Source organism: Gorilla gorilla, chromosome 12, assembly GCF_029281585.2.
Source record: "Gorilla gorilla gorilla isolate KB3781 chromosome 12, NHGRI_mGorGor1-v2.1_pri, whole genome shotgun sequence".
NCBI classification, from domain to species: domain Eukaryota; kingdom Metazoa; phylum Chordata; class Mammalia; order Primates; family Hominidae; genus Gorilla; species Gorilla gorilla.
The window spans coordinates 117,297,040-117,317,373 of NC_073236.2; positions in this window are offsets into that span (position 1 = coordinate 117,297,040).

The following is a 20,334-nucleotide window of genomic DNA, read 5'->3' on the forward strand; positions in this document are numbered from 1 at the left end:
AGGTGCCTCAGCAGCGCTTGAATTAACAATTGCATTGGTAGAGACACATATTTCTATACTGAAACATTTTCTTCCTGCCAAAGCCAAATGTTAAATGCATTTATTCTCAGCTGAAGTTCTAGAAAGCAAAATTGCATGGTTTGAGAGTGAAAAAATCAAAGTATCATTTTAGGATATGTCAGGTACAATTCTAAATCTGTGTGCAAGGGTTAGAGATTTGCTAAGTGCAGACCCAGGCTGGTATTAAAATTAGCATGCCTGTAGAATACTGAGGCGTAGGCAAGGTTGATGTGGCTGTACCTCAGAGGGCTGCATAGGTATACAACCTTTTTTACTGACTTTGTATTTATCTGGATACTTAGCCAGGCTTTGTTGGTGCAAGTTTACCTATTAGCTTTGCTTCCTCTCTCCATCCATAGGCACAATGTGTGTGTGAATTCACCAGGTGCTATTCACTTCCTGGTCTTGCAGAGCTGAATTGATTCTCATAGTACACACAAAAAATCAGAAGTTAACTGTTTTCATAATTCACATCCAAGCAAACCCTGGCATGAGACATAATTCTCTTTACATTTTTTCATTCACTTGGTGATCACCTGACTCAGTAATTGTTTACCCTTGTACTGAAATCTTAGAGAAGCCATCCTTAAGGCATTTTGTTTCAAGACACAAATAACTATAATAGAAAGCTACCAAGCTTCTGGTGGTCTTACCTCAGTTGCAGCTGAAACTCTTACAGCATCTTCACAGATATGATGCCTTTTTGTGCAAAAGTGAAAAAAATCAGCATAAAAGCAATCTTTTATGATGGTTTCAAAGGAGTAGATTTTCAGTATCTCAGAAATGTATGAAATAGAAACAGATGAAAGGAGACACAATCAGAAAGGGAATATCCTCATGATTAATCAAAGACAATTCCATCATTGAAAAATGACTCAGTATTTAAGGTTTTCCTCTGCTCTTTGACACCAAAATTCTATAAAACTTTGAATTTGCAATATTGGAAATAAAAAGGAAATTTTTACTCTAAAATTTTTTGACAAAGTGAAATTCCATACTTAAAAGCATAGAATAATTGCTTTATGTTTCCTCTCAGATGAAAGCCTGAACTCCTCGGCCTGGCCTCAGAAGCCCTGGTTGCTGGAGTTTCCTTACCTTATCGCCTTAAATTCTTAGCAGGAATCATCTAGTTTCTCCCTCCATCCTCATCTAGTTTCTCCCTCCATCTTAAACACTTTCTTTATACCTCTCTCTTGAGCATCTTAATCTTCAAGAACCTATTACAGTAATAAGCTACTGTTAGCCACTTAATGCCTGGATGCAGAAATTTAGTCTCTATCTTCAAGAAGCCTTCGCTCCTTGCCCCAGCTAGGGTTTGCTCTAGTAGCGCCCACCAAGCCCCCGAGCTCTCTTATCCAGCCCGCTGCAGCATTACAGGCTATTTTGAAGTGGTAATAGATCCTAAACTCCCCAAGAACTCCAAACATAGCTTACATGTCTCTTATATTCCCCAGAGTGCTCAAGAAAATATGAAGCACGTGGTTTAGTCAATGTTTGGTGACTTGATAATTTCGGGAAGAAATCAACATTGTTTTTGAAAAAGGACACGTTCTCATGTTTAGGCATGACCAGGTGAGGTTAAGGTAATTACCACTGGCAAGAGCTTTCTTAATGAAAATGTCAAGTGGCCTGGAGACCACTATACTTCACACTCAGCATCTCTCAAGTGGCATTCCTCACCCACAATTAGCACTTGTATTTTGGATACTTCTTTAACATCCGTAAAAATCCTAAAATATTTTCTTTATATAGAGTACTCAAAAACACCTGCAGTGAGTTGCAACACTAGGAATCTACAATCCCAGTGTATGAGAGTATCAGGCAAAGCATTTTCCAGAAAATAAGTAACTGAGTTGCTTAAAATAGACCTTTCTATACCATCATTATGAAACAATACTTTTATATAATACTTTACAGTATACAATGCACCTCACATTTCTTATTTTGTTCTCGTTTGCTTTATATGATTTTATCTCAACTTAATCTTTATATCTAGATTTTCATCCATTATCAAATAAGAAGAAACTGAGGCTTACAAGTTGTGGTGGTGCTGAGCTATCTAAGATGAATAGAAAATATCTGTGACAGAAATTTAATTAAGGTTGCTTGTTCTTCTTCTTACCATGGCAGTTTCCACTCCCATAATTCTGTAATACAAATCCTGGAGGGCTTTATTGCTTATAAAAGAGAGCAAAGCTGAGAATATTCCCTTAAACAACTTTTCTCAGAAAGTTCAGATCCACATGAGAGCAACATCTGCAGTCTTTGTTTAGTATATGATTCCCTTCTAAAATATATCACTGCACCCTATGTGCCATGCACCCACACATGAGATGAGCAGTGTCTTTTTTTGCTGAGTGAGTAACTGAGATTAAGGTAAACTAGGGAAATGTGGTACTGAGGCAGGGTTCTATAAACTTCTGGCCAGTAAATTTCTCTTCATAAAAAACCTGTTTCAAAAACCTGGGGCAAAAGTCTATTCTCTTTTGCATTATGGGGATGATATTACTCTATGTTCTTTAGCAGGTTATTAATCTGGGATGACATTAACTCAGTTGAAAGGTGTTTATTTTTCAGAGTAATCTTGAGCCTCTCTTAGAGAGTGTTGTTTTAACATTGTTAACAATCTGAAAGCTTATTAATCTTGTCAAGCATCAATCTTCTCTTTGATAGATGGGTGGGGTATTCATTACTTTTCATGCTACAATCTCCAGTGAGGCATATTTCCAGATATACATACCTGTCTGTGGCTCCTTTCCTTAAACCTGGGCTGTGACCTGCTTTAGTGAACGAATGTGGCAAAAATGATGGTATGCCTGTTTCATGCTGAAGCCTTAAGACCTGGAAACTGCCACCTTGGGGTTCTGGGGGAATCCAGCTTCCATATTAGGAATTCAAGTACCCTGAGACCACTATATGGTGAGCAGCCCCACCTAGCCATGTGGAGCAGCTGTGGAGAACTGAGGCCTCTGCCAGCCAGCCCAGCTGAGTTCTCAGATGATAGTTAGCATCAATTTGCTGGCCACATGTGTGAGGTCATCTGAGCAGTGGGGTCTTCAAATTCCGCCAAGACACTCTAGCTGATGCCCCATGAAACAGACACGGACTATCCTTGCTGAACTCCACCCGGATTGCAGAAATGTAAGAAACTGAAAAAAATTATTGCTTATGATCCAATAAGTTTTTTGGGATAGTTTATTGTGTAGCAATATATAACTAAAGCAACAAATAACTAGCAAGAGTCATCCAAATAAGCAGAATAGATAAACCTGCTGAAAAAAAAAAAGAATTAAAAACAAAAGCTGTTGTCATTCATTGTACTGGATTCCTGGCCCATTCCACCTGTCTGGCCGCTTATGCCTCTCTCTACATCTTCTCCTTTGTTCCTCTTCCCAACTCCCCAGCCACGTGCACTATTTCCTCTTTCCCTGAGGTCATCAGCACTTCTGGTCACATAGAACAAGGTATATACTATCAAAACACAAGAAAACAATACCAAAACAGCAGCGCCAAAAAACGAGTGGAAAGTTTTTATATACTAATGGGCAGGATAAACAATTTTGAATTAATTCCATTAATTGTTGCCAGCATTTAAAGAACAAGATTTGTTTTTATTTTATTGACTGCTTTTTGTCATCCTGCTAATTAGTCTTATCTGAAGCCACCATATTTTAAATGAAACCCATTTGATCTGTCTTTACTATCTACACCAGCAGTGGCTCTAGTTCTACAGCTCATATTCTTGAAAGGAATTTAAAATCTGTATTAATTAATGAAGTTGTCACCCAAAGTCACAAAGCAGGACATTTTTTAACTTTTCTCTGCCACAGTTTATTTTGCTTTCTAATGTTTTTCTTTAGCTACTGAACAAACTTTCTAGTTTATAAAAATTTATTACCATGAACTCTAACCAAGTGGGTTGCAACTTCATAGATTTATAGTAAAATTAACAAGAAAATGTTCGAGAACATAACAACCTAAAGTTTACTATTACGGTTGTTACTAAGTGTTTATTAATCAAAGTTTTAGGTGTTTCATCAGAATATGAACAGTGATAGTGATTAAATTTATTTTTTAGGAAAATATTTTCTTTCTTTAGTAACTTATTGTCTTTCTACCTTTCTCTAAATAACCAAAATCAGTTAGTAGTACATTTTATCATGTTTATAGTTTTGTACTTAATAAACATATCTGCAAGAGACACCAGTTTAAATATTCTCTTATATATGTTGTTCATATATGTATTTGTATTTTGTGTATATGTGTGTATGTGTTTTATATATATATATATATATATATATTTTTTTTTTCCCCCATTTACACTTGTCTCAGCTTAAGAAAAAAATTCAGTCTGGCATGGTGAGAAGCCAACCTCAATTGAACACAATAAATTGTGTTTATTTTTATGAACTAACAATTATATCTTCTAGTCTTTCTCAGACTCAGTTTTCTTGTCTACAAAGTGATATAATAATTCTTAACCCCTTGTAGTTCTTGTGACCATTTCATCAGACCACAGGTGTGAAAGCGCTTAGCACAGACAGCTGATGTAGAATAGCCGCTTAGAAAATACATATTAAAACTCACTCTGAATAGTTTGAATACTTGTATTTATTGAGTTAATAAGTAGGATGCTCACTAGTACATATCTGTACTACTGCTGGCATTTGGCAGTTCTGTTGGTTCCTGGGTAATTACATTGCACTTTATTCTGTGTATCATCTGGATAATAAAATAATCTCTTCTTTTCAGATACATGAGCAAGTTATCTGAACACACTGAAAGTGGTAAGAATGCATAGAGTAGGTTTCATACCAAGCCCAGCTCCCCGATAGGGTGAATTATTCAGATGATGGATGCAATTATTTACATACTGTAACAAAAAGTGGGTGATCATTTATCCATTCTGGGCAACAGAAACATAAAGTTGACTCAGACACATGACGTTTTTCCTAGGAGACCTCAGAATCTACCTAGGGAGACAAACACACACCGAACTGACTGTGATCTATGTTACAATAAGATAATGGTTAAATGTAAAGAAAAGAAGATCTGAGAATCACAAAGAGGTAGTAACTGATTCTAAGGAGATCTAGAAAGGCTTCATGGAAGAGGGAGACTATGAACAGAAACTTCAGAGGTGAAATAATTTGGATGAACTTTCAGGGGACTGGTCCCAGTCTATCCCGCTCTGTCATAGGCATTTTAGATTGTCCTCCAGACCTGCACTCCATCCTTCTCCAATCTGCTCTGTGATGAGGGTTTCTGGCCAAAAGAGACTGCCTCAACTGGCTCCCTTGCCGTCTGACTCCAGGTTGGTTTTAACTGATGGGGGCGCTGTCGGTCGACAGGAGAGAGGGAGAACAATGAGGTTAGGAATACTTGTCCTCCTGGTTTCCTCCCTGCAGTGCTGCAATGGGCTGATTGCATCCTCAAATTTAGTCTCAGGTCTCCAGTTCTGCTGAGCAGCCTCTACTTCTGGATTTCAGCTACTTCTCCCTCCCCTTGTAGCCCTTCAATTCTGGGATACTTGCATTATCACTTGTCATTTCTCAATACCCGGCATATACCTTTATAAATAGACCCTTCATTACACTTTACTCAGGTTATCATAATTTTATTGTTCTATTTCCTGCTGAGTCCTTAACTGGATATACTTGATTTTACAAAACTTTGTGGGTGTTTACTCATGAAAAGATGGCTGCTTGATTTCCCAAGATGTCAGGCCATTTTCATCTCTCTATTTTGATCTTGCTGCCTCTCTGTCAGGAGCACCTGGCCATTCCACTCATTATTCAAGACTCTTAGTTTGAAATCTCATCTTTGGATCACTATCATGGGGTCCGTTTCCTTCCTTTAACTCTACATAACATCATTCACATATGCTAGTCATGGTCTTTGCCACAGTAGAATATGAGTGTATCTACTTTTCTCTCCCATTGAAATGAGACTTCCTCAAGGGTAGAAATCACATTTCTTACATCTTCAAGAATAGTCATTCACATAGTTGTTATAATACAACTTATTACACTGGTCAAATTTAGTGGACTGATTTAGTGTTTTATCCAGTAATCAATAATAATATTAGTTTTCTTGTGTTCGCTTGATGAATTTAAAACAATCTTTGACTTGATCTGTGGAAGTCCAGGTTAGAAGACTGATTCCTTAATACCTGGGTGATGAAATGATCTGCATAAGATACCCCCATGACACATGTTTACCTATATAACAAACCTTCACATGCACCCCAAAATTAAAATAAAAGTTAAATAAAATAAAATAAAATAATCAAAAAGAAGACTTATTCCCTTAGATGAAAACTTTGTTGTGGGTTAAACTAGTTTGGTGTTTCCTAAGTCTTTTTAGTTCAGGGATGCAAATTTCATAAGAAAGAACATGTTTAATTATTTGTTCTGTGATTTATCAGATACCTCTGTTTTACTTTACAGTCCTTCTTCCTTTGACAGCCTGATGTTGTTAACATGCAGTATCTTTTTCTGCCAGGATTCACATGACAGATGAATGTCATTCACATGCATAACCTATTTTATGGTCTGTAACATAGGTAAATGTATGCGGCTTCTGCAAAATTCCATACTTCCTTCTACACAACAAATTATGTCACTAAACTGAAAAAGAGTGATATCATAGGGCTAGACTAGATTGAGCCTTATTTTAATTCATTTTATGAAAAAACATGATTTATTACTATAGCTAGTTTTTTAAAAATTACTTGGGAATGTAACATAATCACACAAATGTATAAGATCTTTCTAGTTTCTTAGAAATTGGCTTTTTAACTACCCACATATAAAGTCATGAAAAGAGATACAATGCAAGCCAGTTCTGCTTTTTCATAACAGATATGACTAAGCAGGATATTAAAAAGAAGTTTCAAAGTATGTCTCTTTTCTTAATTTCCCATACCTTCCTCTCCTTTACTGCATCCAATGAAGGAAAAATTAAGAAGAAAGACTAAATATTTTGAGTTAAAAGCATTAACCTACTCAAATAATTAATAATTATTGGCTCCAAGACCTTCTTGGATTCTACTTCAGAATTACCCCCGAAATGTCACCAGCATCATTCCTTGTTCTGTCTGTATCTCTGTTTTGGATTTTAAGAGAGTCAAGTGACATGGCTTCTAAGCCCAGGATCTTTTGTAGTAAAATCACAGGTGAAAATGCCATCAATTTCTTGTTGCCTTGTTTTCAGGAACAAACTAGTTTGATGTTATTTCTTCTTCGATTTTTCCAGGACATCACATTCAATTCTCAACTGTCCTGTTTTTAAAGAAAGATAAGACTTTGGTTTTGATTGAATTTTCCTTGAGATCAGTTATTGCCGAGTCCAGTTTATTAAAGAACTAACGTGGCATCAGTTCTGAATTCTCTGAGGTCATACTCAAGTTCATCTTTGAATTAAAGAATTTTTTTTTTTTAAGTGTGAATCCCAAGGTATACTTGTTTCTTATGCAAGGGGAGAGAGAATAAGTAAGCGGTAAAATGGGAAGATTATTCTTCCAGTTTGGTATTTCATGCCATTTCCTTAAATTTGCACAGATGTTGATGCAAAATGTGTACTTGTTAAGCTTACTGTTTTGTTCATTTGTTTTTGTTATGGACGTGTTACAAACTTCTCAAGTTTTATTTAAAATAAATATTTGTGGAGCTCTTAGAAGGAAATGTTTTTCTCCTTTGAGACTTGAAAGGTGAGTCAAGAAGGAAGTGTGGTTAGGTACCAAACTAAGAAGGGGATGTATGGCTGCTCGCCTTTAGTGCCTAACAGTGCTATGGAGGGCAATTTTATGTGCTTGCTCTTGTTGGAGAGAAATCTATGTCCAGAGATGCTGGAAAAAGTGGAGCTACATGTGTTCAACTTATACCACAGGTGAGTTTGCTATTGTACACCTCTGTGAGTAATGCAGCTTTGTAGGCAGCACACCTGTGCAAATGAAACAACTCTTTTCACGGCAAACCTAAGAAGATGGGAATATTCATGTCTGAGTTTTGGTTGACCAGTTTTTCCATGATTTCCTAAAACGTATAGCATGTACATTTCCTCAAATTTTCACCGTTTAGAAGTCTCAAACTTTGGAAAAGCTTTCTTTTTCTGTTACCTCTCCCGACCATGCAAATGGTCAGGATCTAAAGGGGAGAAGTCGTAATCAAAATCACATGCAGAAAACTGAAAGAACAAAACAAACCATCTTAATGTCAAATTTCTGCTCAGAAATCTTTAATTTTATCTACTGGTTTGGTTGCATGAGTTCTAAAATTCTTAATGTGGCAATTGAGGCCCACGACAATCTGAATTTGTCACCTCATTGCAGTTATATCTCCCGTATCACCCCCATAGACACCGAGCAATTCTGCCTGGTGTGGTCTTGATTGTCACCATACACAATGCTTACCCCTGACTTTGTATCTTTTTTTGGGATCTGTCCTTACTAAAAGCTTTAATTTTCTTGTGTTTCCAACAGCTATACATCCTTCTACTCCAGCTAGGAAATTCTGTCATGTAAGGAGCTCTCATTGACCATCGGCCATCTTAAGATCCATTTTTTTTTAACTTTTCTGAGCTTCTACAGAATTAATTTTTTAAAATTTATTTATTTTCAAGATGGAGGCTCACTTTATCACCCAGGCTGGAGTGCAGTGGTGTAATCTCCACTTACTGCAACCTCCATCTTCCGGGTACAAGTGATTCTCTTGCTTCCGCCTCCCCAGTATCTGCGATCACAGGCATGCACTACCATGCCCAGCTAATTTTTGTATTTTTTTTTTTTTAGTAGAGACGGGGTTTAACCATGTTGGCCAGACTGGTCTTGAATTCCTGACATCAGGCGATCCACCCTCCTTGGCCTCCCAAGGTGTTGGGATTACAGGCGTGAGCCACTGTGCCTGGCCAGAATTTATTTTCAGTGTGTATATTTTTTTGTTGCAAACAAGTCATTGTTGCTTTGTGAGTATGCTTCTCTTCTCTCCTACCAAATGCTGATTATTTCCTCTTCTGCCTCCTGAGTGGGTGACTTTGTTGAGGATAGGGACAAGAGCTCCTGTATTTCTTTTCCCACACTCCAAGAGATGGATCCCTATGAGTACTGGCTGGGCTTCTCCTGCACCTCCTCTCCAAGGTCCTCCTGAAAGGACTTGGGCCTTCCCCAGTTCTGGTGCCTTTAGTCTGCGAGTCTCCAGAAGGCAAGGCCTGTGTTTCTTCCTCTTCAGTTTCTCTCACTTTGAATTTTCTATTGTCCAATTTAGGCATTCTGCTCTTCTGTGTGTTTACCTCATGAAGCCATCCATGACTACATTAGGTCTCCTTGGTCCCTGTTCCCAAAACCCTATAGCATTTGAGTTTAAATCACATACAACCAGGGAGCCAATTGTGTCAGCACAAATGGCAGATATGTGTGTGTGTGTTTGTGGGGGGTAGGGGATGTTGTTGAGGTACAGATGCCATCTGGTAAACCTCTTCTATTAAGAAGTAGAAGGACTGCAGCTGCCCAGTCAATGCTTACGGATGATTCAATATGGAATGATAATTCTGCGTAACTGACTGTCTTCTGTCTCCTTCTTCCTGCAGGTTGTTACCAGCTATTCAATAATTCAACTTTTAATTTTTTTTGGCGAATGTCTCTGAGCCACTTCTTACCTGTCTCCTTCTTTAGTTTTCTATGTCCTGAAAGTCATGTTTCAACCTTAGCATTTTATACCTTGTGCATGCTATCTGATCATGTTTTTACTTCCTATCATTCTTCTTGTTTGGCCTGGAATCTCACACCATCACCCCATGTTCAGTACATTTAAGTGGAACTTTGTGATTACCTCTGCTGCCCTTTTTAGCCCCTTGTCCTAATACCTTAAATACTAATCCTCAGACTTGACTTCAGTCTATTTTGGTGACTTATTAGATTTTTCTTTTAGCTTTCCTCCAGGGGACATCAATTTCCAACCACCACAAGCACAGGTGCAACTTCTGCTCTTATAATTCCCACCCACACTCCTAACTCCACTCTATCGCCTGATAACACCATATTAAGTCACTAATGGCTAGAGTTTGAAAGATTGAATGTTAAAAGCATAATTAGAGACTTAAGGGAAACAAATTGTACCCATAAAATTTAGAATTAATTTCAGGAAAATAGGGCAATTGAAGCACCTTGTGCAATTGGAAATGACTTTTCTAAATGAGCGACTGTGCCTGAAATCAGCCCCCTCCTAACTTCCTCTGCTTCCTTCTTATTACCTTCTAAGGGTAAGGGCAGGTCGGTGGGGGTAAGTTTGGTAAACAGCAATGCGTATTGCTTGTCAGGATATCAACCACAAAGAGCTCACCTTAAAGTTAAGCTTTCTCTCTGTAATGGAAATAGAAAATGGGAGGAGGTGTGTGGGTGAGACCAATTATCGCCCTTGGGCGAGCTCCAGAAATTGCAAGAGCAGAACCTGGGCATTCAAAGAGGTAGTTACTTCTGAGCCCAGGTTAATCCCATCAGTCAGTAATTTCTCATTTCTTATATCCAACACTGACTAACAGTACTATCCCAATTCATACGTAGTATGTTACATACCTTCAGTTCCCTGGTGCCCAAGTTCCCCTGCCCAAACAATATTGCCTTATGACAATGCTGGGCAGCTTCCTTCACCAGTCCAAACCCATCCATTCTTCTAGGCATATCACCGCTTCTCCTTACACAGTCAAAAAGCCCTCTTTGACTACCACAGCCCTCACCTGTCTCTCTCTGATAGTTCTATGCCATGCAAAGACTGACAAAAAAAAAAAAAATAGTAGCAGCCCCGTGACAGGGACTGTGTGCTATCTGCATGAGTACAAAGGAGAATAACATATGACTCCATATGTATAGTCTAGTATAAGTGGTAGCAGAGAGATACCTGTGATTAGGATGCTATAGGATCAAGACAGAGATATTGACAGGCCCTGTGCCTTCTTCTCCTAGTTCTGTGTTTACAGACAGGACATTTCTCTGATCCTCAGCTTTTCCATCCTTAAAACGATGAAATTAACAATTATTTTATAGGGTGGCTTAATATGTTAAACGGGATAATGAATGTAAAATGCATGGTAAAGGTCTGACCTATAGTGGATGTGAAATAACTGTTTTCTAGTTGGCATTCAGGCTGAAAATGGTTAAAGAGACTCTAATTACCTGTTTGTTACAATTTAGGTCTGTCAGCAAATTCGAGTTGGCCTCACCTGTCACCCAGTGTTTCTTATTCTCAAGGGGGTGAGAATGAACATTATGATGGATTAGGGCATCTTCAACCTTAGTCTTGGAAACCCATGACTATGGACAGCAGCTAGGATTTTTGTTGTTGTTGTTAGAAACATAAGGAGAGCGAACCCATGGGGTCTGATTTACATCACGTTGTTGAGGTTGGGTTGGCAGTGAACATCTAGAAAATGTGAATGAAAACGATGCAGGCTCAGAGAACTAGAGAGTTCTCTGAAAGATTAACTATACAAATTTCTACTCTGGGGAATTTAGTAGAGAATATTTTTCCAAAATATCTTATTCCCTGTGGTCCTCAGCTGTCTCTTTTTTGGTGAAGCAAAAAGGAGGGAACAAAGAACATCTAAAGAAATCCAAATTGAAATACAGATTTAAAACAAGCAAAAGGAAGCCCTCACACAGCTTCTCTCACTGGGCTATGGAGTCATTCTGTGAATTGTGCATGAATTTTAATAAAACCTGTGTCTGTCTTTTGTGAGAAATAAAAAACTATTTCTTTTGCTTGACACCTTCTTGTGGGAGGCAAGTCTGGTAGGCAAAATCTCATTCAATATCCCCTTAGACTGCTCTGAGAATCCTAGGAGCTTAGGGACCCCTGTTCCTTTTGCTTGAAAGTAAAAATGACTTAACATCTAGGCACACAGAGAGCTAAGAAGAGCTTTGTCAAATGAGGCAGCCCGATGGTGGCTCATGGACTGTAATCCTGAAAGCTCAGGTCACTACCACCTTGTCTATGGAGAAAGCCCTTAGCAGGCATATGGAATGTATTCTCTTCTTACATCTCCAGGAGGCCCTTAGCAGGTCTTTTGCAATTTATATTTGATCACATTTAGGACCAGCGTCAATGGGTCATAAAACCAGAGCAAGCCAAAGCTGGGAGGTCATGACACTCGTTCTTGTCTTTCCCCTGTTTCCACAGAGCGGGAAAGACACCCAGAGGGATGAGGTGATAGGCGGGATGGCTTTGCTAATTTCAGGCTTAACCCAAGGTACAAACATGGGCTCTGGACTCTCAGTCCAGTGCTCCACCTACTAAAATGAGCTGCCACGACAAACACTGAGCAGTGCAGGAACTGTCAGAGATGAGAGGAAATTGTGCTTGTCACCGTGTATTGCCTCCCTCTCCATTTAGGAAAATGGCAGTAAGTGGGTAACGATAACAAAACTACCACAGATATTGCCTATGTTGTACTCAACTACAGGAAGCACACCGAACATTTATAATGAGCAAATGTAATAAGACAGCGTATTGAGTTAAGTAAGGGAGCAAATATGTAAAGGAATATGCCCCTTTCCCCTAATATCTCCAGAGCAGTTGGGGAAATGTACCTTTGACTCTTATACCAGGGGTCAATGACAGGTACTCAATTTTAAATTCTGTAAGGGAATGATTAGGCACCACAATCTCTAAGTGTTCATGAAGAAGGTGGGGGAAAGGATGCTACGGATAGAAAGAGCAGGCTCTGAAAGGGAATCTGAGGAGGCTTCTCAGAGGAAATGGCATTTTCAGGTGGAATATGCATAGAGACAGTACTTTGGTTGGTAAATATGGAGAGGGGATGATGATAATTACATCTGGAAAGAGAATAATGGCATTTGTTCAGGGGAACATCTAGAAGAGAGAAGAGGGGATTGTGACTCAGGATAGTAGAATAGGGAGTCGATCAATACAACTGATATCCTGATCAAGTGAGATGAAGTCCAGGTAGGGGCTGGGTTGTAGGAGATGTTGCATTTTTCTTCTTTATTCACTACCAGGAAATAAAATTCTAAGCCCTCAGAATAGAGGAGTGACACAGATAAGATCTTGATTTCAGAAAGATTCCATTCTTAACAGGGGCACATTATGACTTTGTTGAGCCGTAGGCACTCTTGCTTTTATAGGCTACTTCTTCAATAAAAAATATATACGTAAATTTATATTTTACGACTGCATTTGTATAAATATGAATATATTAATATTATACCTTAAAACATTTTCTTTAACCTAAAAGTTCATTTTAAAAAATTCTGAGTTCAAAGAAAATCAAACCATTCCATGGGCCCCTAAAGGTATTGTGAACCCTAAGTGCCCCACCTATGGCCTAATGGATAAGTTGGCCTTGACTCTAAAAGCAATGTTTAAAATGCTTTAAGGGGCAAGTATGGAAACAGAGACCAGGGAAGAACTTTTGTTAATGGTTTAGGTGAGAGTTAAATTTAACAGTCACAAGTTGTAATGTATGCAAAAATAAAGAGGGAGAAAATGTTCTGAATTGATCTTTCACAGAAATCACAAAGAAAATCTAAATGTAATAAATAAAAACAACAAGCATATTCATTGATTTTAATCATGGTGAGGCTAAGAAATATCTCCAAAAGAGCTGTATATTATCATCCAAATTAATTTGAACTTTTATGGTTTATATTATAGTGAAGATTGTTTATAGAAGAATTCAATACTTTTCTGGTTTTCCTGCTCAGACCTCTACTACTTATAAGTATGCCCGTGTGTGCACACAACCTTTTTCATTTTTCAATTACTGGGTTATTCTAAGCTGCACCTACATCAAGGTCATGTATTTGACCTTCCAAGGTGCTTTATCTGATTTCTTGGGGGATTCAGGGCTATCACCTAAGACTGTTATTTCTTCTAATGGCTAGTAAAATCCTTTGTCTGTCTCTGAAGGACGCTTTCTCCTGAGTAAGTCTGGCTTCTTTCTTGCTCCCTTGTAGAATTTATGACTTTGTGCAAAACCTCCCCACAGACCCTGCGCTCCGCAGCTTTCCTGGTGGTGATGTCTTGGCAGCATGGCAGGTGGGCTCACGTTCTCCGGGGAGATGCTTCCCTTTGCTACCATCAGAGGCATATCTTCTATCTACAAGTCTTCTTAGGCTTTGACTGTGTGCCCTCACATGAAGCAATTCACTGCTGCCCTCTGCAGCTGTTTCACTCAGCTTCTCACCTACAGGGTTAAAGATCCCCAGTCATACAAAAAATTTTAATAAACCCCAGATTTCTAAATAACATTTAGCTCCATGCTGGGGAGCTTATCAGTTCACGTTAATAAGTTCTCTGTCCTCACAAAAGTTGGTTGTATTGAGAGAAGAAACCCATCCAAAGATATTAAAATGACAGGAGGAGGCAGTATGCATGAAGAGGGTGGTTGTTTTCAGGAGCAGAGACCCGAAGGCCTGGGGAGGTGCTGGGAAGTTCTGTAGAAGGAATCTGGGGTGGGAATTTAGCTGCGACATTGAGCATGCAAATTCCAAAATTTGTTTCAATGCAGAAAGAAATATTAGAATTTATATTTATGTATCTTATCCTTTTAAAATATTCTAAAATATACATTTTACATAATAGCCTATGCAGATGGTAATGCTAGTATATAAATTAGAAATGAATAAATATGTATATCCTTGGAACACCTGCTGAATTCCTTTTACTAGTAGACAGGACAATTAACAAGGTGGTGAGACTTCTGCTTTAGGTGCTTATAGATCATTACCCTTTTGACTTCCTGTTTCCCTAGTCCTAATGCAGTAACCATCTATTTCAGGCAAAGGAATTTCCTCATTGTCCCTTGGAAACACTATGATTTTTCCACTTCAGCAACATTGGCTTTGTGGATTTTCAGATATTTTGAAAATCCCACCACTTCCCCTCCATCTCTCCAAAGGATGAGCAGCTTTCAGAGCCCAGTTCAGGTTCCTTTATCCATGCTGCACTCTGTGCACACTCTAACCCAAACTGTTTCCCCTCTGTGGGCATTTAGCTAAGAATTTGTAGTCAGTCAACCAACAGCGCATATGTTGATAGCTTTGTCCTAAGGTGGTGCTGTGCATGCATCTCTGACTGTCACCGCAACTTGGTTCTAAGCTCCCGGAGGCAAGGTCTGTGTCTTTCATTTCCCTGGAATCCCCTTCTGTGGTGGTTACTGGGGTAGGCCATGGTAGGAACTGGGGATGACCATGATGTCTAGTTCACTGAGCTTTTGTGAACTCTAGTAAGTTACTTGTTCACAAGTGTTTGGTAAATCACTGAGGAGTGTACTCCCATGAGGGTAGGTGCCCCACACAGATGAAGACAGAAAGGATGGATGCTTGGGTGGGTTGCAGAAACATAGCATAGTAGAAAGACCATAGCATTACATAGCTTTAATATCAAAAGAGCCAGGCTCAAATTCCAGTGCCGTGATTCATAAATTCTGGGTAAGTCTCCTAAATCCTCTCAGTCTGCTTCTTCATTTGTAAACAAAAGTAGATCCAGGATGCGATACAGATTAGGTATCATATAAGTAAATCCTACAGTAGGCGTTCTATGTATGGTAGGTGTGTTCATAACCTCCTGGGCACACATTGGGAGCTCACTAAGTCCTGTTTCCAAACCAGAGAGGGGCTCCATATACTCATACACCAGTCGCTTGTCATTTCAGGGCCTCACACAGGCTTCCTGGTTGGCATTACCTGTCTGGCCATGCCCACTTAGTTTTTAAAGGATTTATAGGCCTTGCACTTACAGACTGAGATTTGGCTTTTAATTCTGTTCCAGCAGAAGCCCCACAGAGGTCCCTGACACATCCCCCTCAGCTCAGCCCCCTCCTCACTTATTACCTAGGGGTCTTCCTTTTGTTATCTGACTTTGCTGACTAGAACAGTTAATGAAGAGGAAGCCTCAGATCCTTGTGTCGCTGGTCTTTGTTTTTGTATTTTGTTCTGTTTTACTTCGTTTTTGCACCTGAAAACAGGCAGCGTGCCTAGGTTTTCTCCAGGCATCGTGGGATGAGCAGATTTAATTGCTGCTGAAGGGCTGGTACAAAAGGTTATCCTACAATGTGAGATCTTATTTGGCACTGAACTTTGAAGCTGAGAATTATGGATTGCGGAACAAGATACAACCGTCTGCTGCTGTCCCAGAGCCGGGAATATAGAATTTAGAGGAAACTGGGTTAGAGCTGATGGGACCTCTCAGGGAGGTCAGGAGGAAACTAACTAGCCATCCATAAAGCTGTCAGAGCAGTTATTTAAAGGAAAAGGCCGAGGCTTCTCTTCCATGTTTCTAAAAACTTCAAATAAAAATAGACAATTCTGCATTGACATAGATATGAAATGGGCACCAATCGAGGGCATCAAACTCAGAAATAAAACTAAGGTAACCTGTCATTGCTTTGAGGGAAAACTGTGAAATTGGTAGTCACAGCCCAGGCTGAGAGATGGTGAACGAGGAGAGAATTTTTCTTTCAGTCTTATCTAAAGCCACAAGAAAAATGGGAAAACCAGAGAGTTGAGGAAGGGGATGGGTCCTCACACTATCGATACAATTGCATGGCAAAGCTGGGAGCTGTGTCCATCACTGCTTCAGTTGGACCTTGATGAGGCTGAGCTGGGATGTCTGCTTACATTGGAGAATTTTACCTCCCATGTTCCCTTGCTGTCAGGCTGTCTGGCATTTTGTAACATGATGTCTGGAAGCCTAGGCTGCGTCCTGATAAAACTGGAAGGTATGCATATAGGACTTCCTCTCTGCCATCCCTGGAGTGAGTGTTACTATCTAATCCTCTGTTCTTTTTGGGCATTTAATCTATTTAATATTCCTACAAGTCTGTATTGCGTGTGAGGCAAGCTATTAATTATCTAGCTTACTGCAAGTGAGCAGAGGTTAGTACCCCTAAGGGTCTTTGCCCTGAATGGAGTAGTGATAGAGCAAAGGAGTTGAACTAGACCCTCTGACACCTACTTGAGTCCTGCAACTTGCTGGCCATTTGACCTTGGGAAAGCTCCTCAAAGACAAGAACTTATTCTCTCTTCTCCAGCTATCACCTATTTCTACTATCATGCTCCAGCTGGGACTATCAGGCTTACCCCAGCTCCTTAGTCTAGCTTCCAAGTACATTTCGTGGCAGGAATCTCCCTCTCCGTAAATTAGCGCACAACATCTTTGGATGGGCCTGAATACTACAGAGGTTTCCCTGCTGGTAGAGTGAAAAGTTTGCAAATCTGCTGATTCATCAAGCCCACACAAAGGGTTACTGCTACTATACATCAAATCATAACATTTTCTTGGAGGCTTATTTTTAACAAAAACATATCCATTTGGCTACAAGGATGACCTTTTCTGCCTCCTTACCCCTCCATGCTGGAAGTCTTCATTTCCTGATGCCTGCTGCTAATATAGGACACATGTTGAAATGTTTATGCTAATTAGGCATTGATTGAAATCTCAGAAACAAGTTAAAATGACAAGTTTTATTGCATTGATGAATTAATTAATGAAATGAAATCATTGTTATGCTGTTTGAAACCAGTCCTCTGATTTTTGCAGGAGGCAGGCGGATTTTCTACTCTAAAAATCTAGTCGTTTTATCAGAAAGGAGTGCAGGATTTACGTGTTGTTCTCAGGTGGGAGTACTGTGGGAATAAAGAAGGATCATCCTTTTGATGAACAAGTGAGTAGCGATGGTGGATGATGAGAACAGGCATTCATTCATGTGAATGTGCAAACAAATGGAAAGGAGACCTTAACAGAACAGGTGATGGAGAAGAATCAGTGGTAGGTGTCTGTGGCACTGATAAATTGCAGTCTCCCCACATGAACCATCTTCAGAAATTCAGCTTTTCCGTGGTGTCTCAGTGTGTTCTGGATAGCATGCTGATAGGGTCAGTCATCATTCACAATGGGTCAAAGCCCTTTAGGAACCACACTTTAAAAAACACTTAAAAATTAATATGTTTGTGTGAGAAGGAAAATATATATTCTCAAGAAAGTAAACATGAAATAGACTAGCTGTCCAGGAAATGAGTCCTTTCATTTGAGTTGTTTGACCATGGCAAGTTTATCCTGTGATGAGCAATAGATGTATTGACACTCAGAGGTACCTGGTTAATTCAATAGTCTCAGACTTCAGAGCATCCCAAATAGGGCAGGGGGCTTTCCCACAATCACACAATCAGCTCATGATGAAATGAGACTAATCACATATTTTCTCATTTAGTTTAGAATTTTTTTGTTGCTTTGACTGTGTGAAATGATGAATAATAATAGTGTCAAAAAATTCAAAGAAATGAAAGCCCAAAGAGAATAAATGACTTTCTGGAGACCACCCAGCAGGTTGTGAGACAGACACCCACCTGTCTCACAAGATACCCACCAAAGCTGTCGATAAGCAAACTCAGACTGTGTTGCTCTTGGCCTCTCTAATCTCTGAGTTAATGTTTAAGATAAGATTCTGTAGTTTGAATGTCCTCTCCAAAGCTTATGTTAAAATGGAATTGCTATTGTGATGGTATGGAGAGGTGGGACCTTTAAAAAGTAATAAATCATGAGGGCAAAGCTTTCATGAATAGACTAAATGGCATTATCTTGGGAGTCAGTCAGTTATCCCGGGGTGAGTTCAGGCCAATTTTCTTTCTCTGTCTTGAGGGTGTGCTTCCTCACCTCACGATGCCCTTCCACCATGTCGTGCACAGGGAAAGGGCTCTCACCAGATGTGGTGCCTCAATCCTGGACTTTCCAGCATTTAGAATCATAAGCCAAATACATCTCTTTTTTTATAAATTATCCAGTCTGTGGTATTCTGTTATAGCAGTAGAAAATGGACTAAGACATAGGAATTTTAAAGTAGATGTCTCCAACACAGGACAGCATGTATGCATGTTCACAAGTTACGCATTTCACTGAAGTCAATTAGCCTGAAGAAACAAACGTTTGTCATCCATGATTATCATTAAGATAGACCTTGTATAAGTCTGGATTCCCGATGTTGCAAGTCTTGATAATGCAAAAGCCTTGAGTAGATTTATTAATTGTTCTTTATTCACATGAAAAATAACCAGAGTTTAATATAGTTTAATTCTAATAAGCATATCGTTCGAGCCAAACATAATGTAAGTCATTATTTTGGCACTGGTGAAAATGCAAAGAAGAGTAAATTTTGCACCTTGTCTTCTATGGATGGACTATGTATTTATGAAAATAGATGTGTAAAACAAGGTAACTTTGATACAAAGCAGACTGAAGTCTGCTGTCTAGGAGAGGTACATACAGTAGACGCTGGAGTTTCTAATTAGGAATGATGTGATGGGCCTGAATTATCTGAAAATCTTCATGAAACAACTAGTATGTCTGAAAAGCTTCAAGAACTAGTGAGATTTTTGATTGGAGAAAAGACACCCATTCTAAGCCACAGAAATAGCACAGGAAAGGACTTATGTACAAGAAAAGGAAAGGCATGTATGGGTGAAGAACAAAGAACTAGGTAAGACTATGTTTGCAAGATATACACACACTCATGCATGTACACACATACATCATGTACATTTATATTTTCTGAATTAACTTCATAATCTTAAATTGCCAAGATATACATATGGAGCTCAGATAAGGACAAATTTCTTGTGCAATGAGCAATTATTATTTAGAATTAAAAATGAGCTCAGCTTGTTTTTATTTAGTGGGTTGGTTGCTTCTTTGCCCCAAGATAACAGAGTTATAGCCTGTGGCTGCAACACAGTGGTGGTGCATGTGAGAAAGACTCACGTTGCTTCTACAGTACATCCTCAGGTACCCATGATATCTTCATTATATTAAAGGAATGGATAAATTTAGCAGGAATCTATAATTTAAATGACTGGCAATTTGCTAACTATTTAAGTGCATTTGGCAGAAAACATATTTGTTTTCTGGCTTCAAACTGCAATAGAGTCTTTGTAATTCACACCAGATTTGGAGCCTGTTCAGAAACACTTAGTTAAATTAATGAGATATTACCTACATCTGTTTTTCAATAGCTTCAGTCATGCCACCCAGTGGAAAATTTTTTTTTTTGTAGACTCTGTTAGATCAAAACCCATCTCAAGGACACACTTGTCTAATTGGTAAGATTGGCACAAGATTTCTTCAAGCAATTTCATTTGAGAACTCTACACAATGCATACTTGTTATATTTATTTTAGTTTGGGGTCATATACTTAGCTGATAGGTGCCAGTATTTTGTATGCTTATTGACATTATACTTATCCCCTTCATAGTTAGTTTACTTTGCACT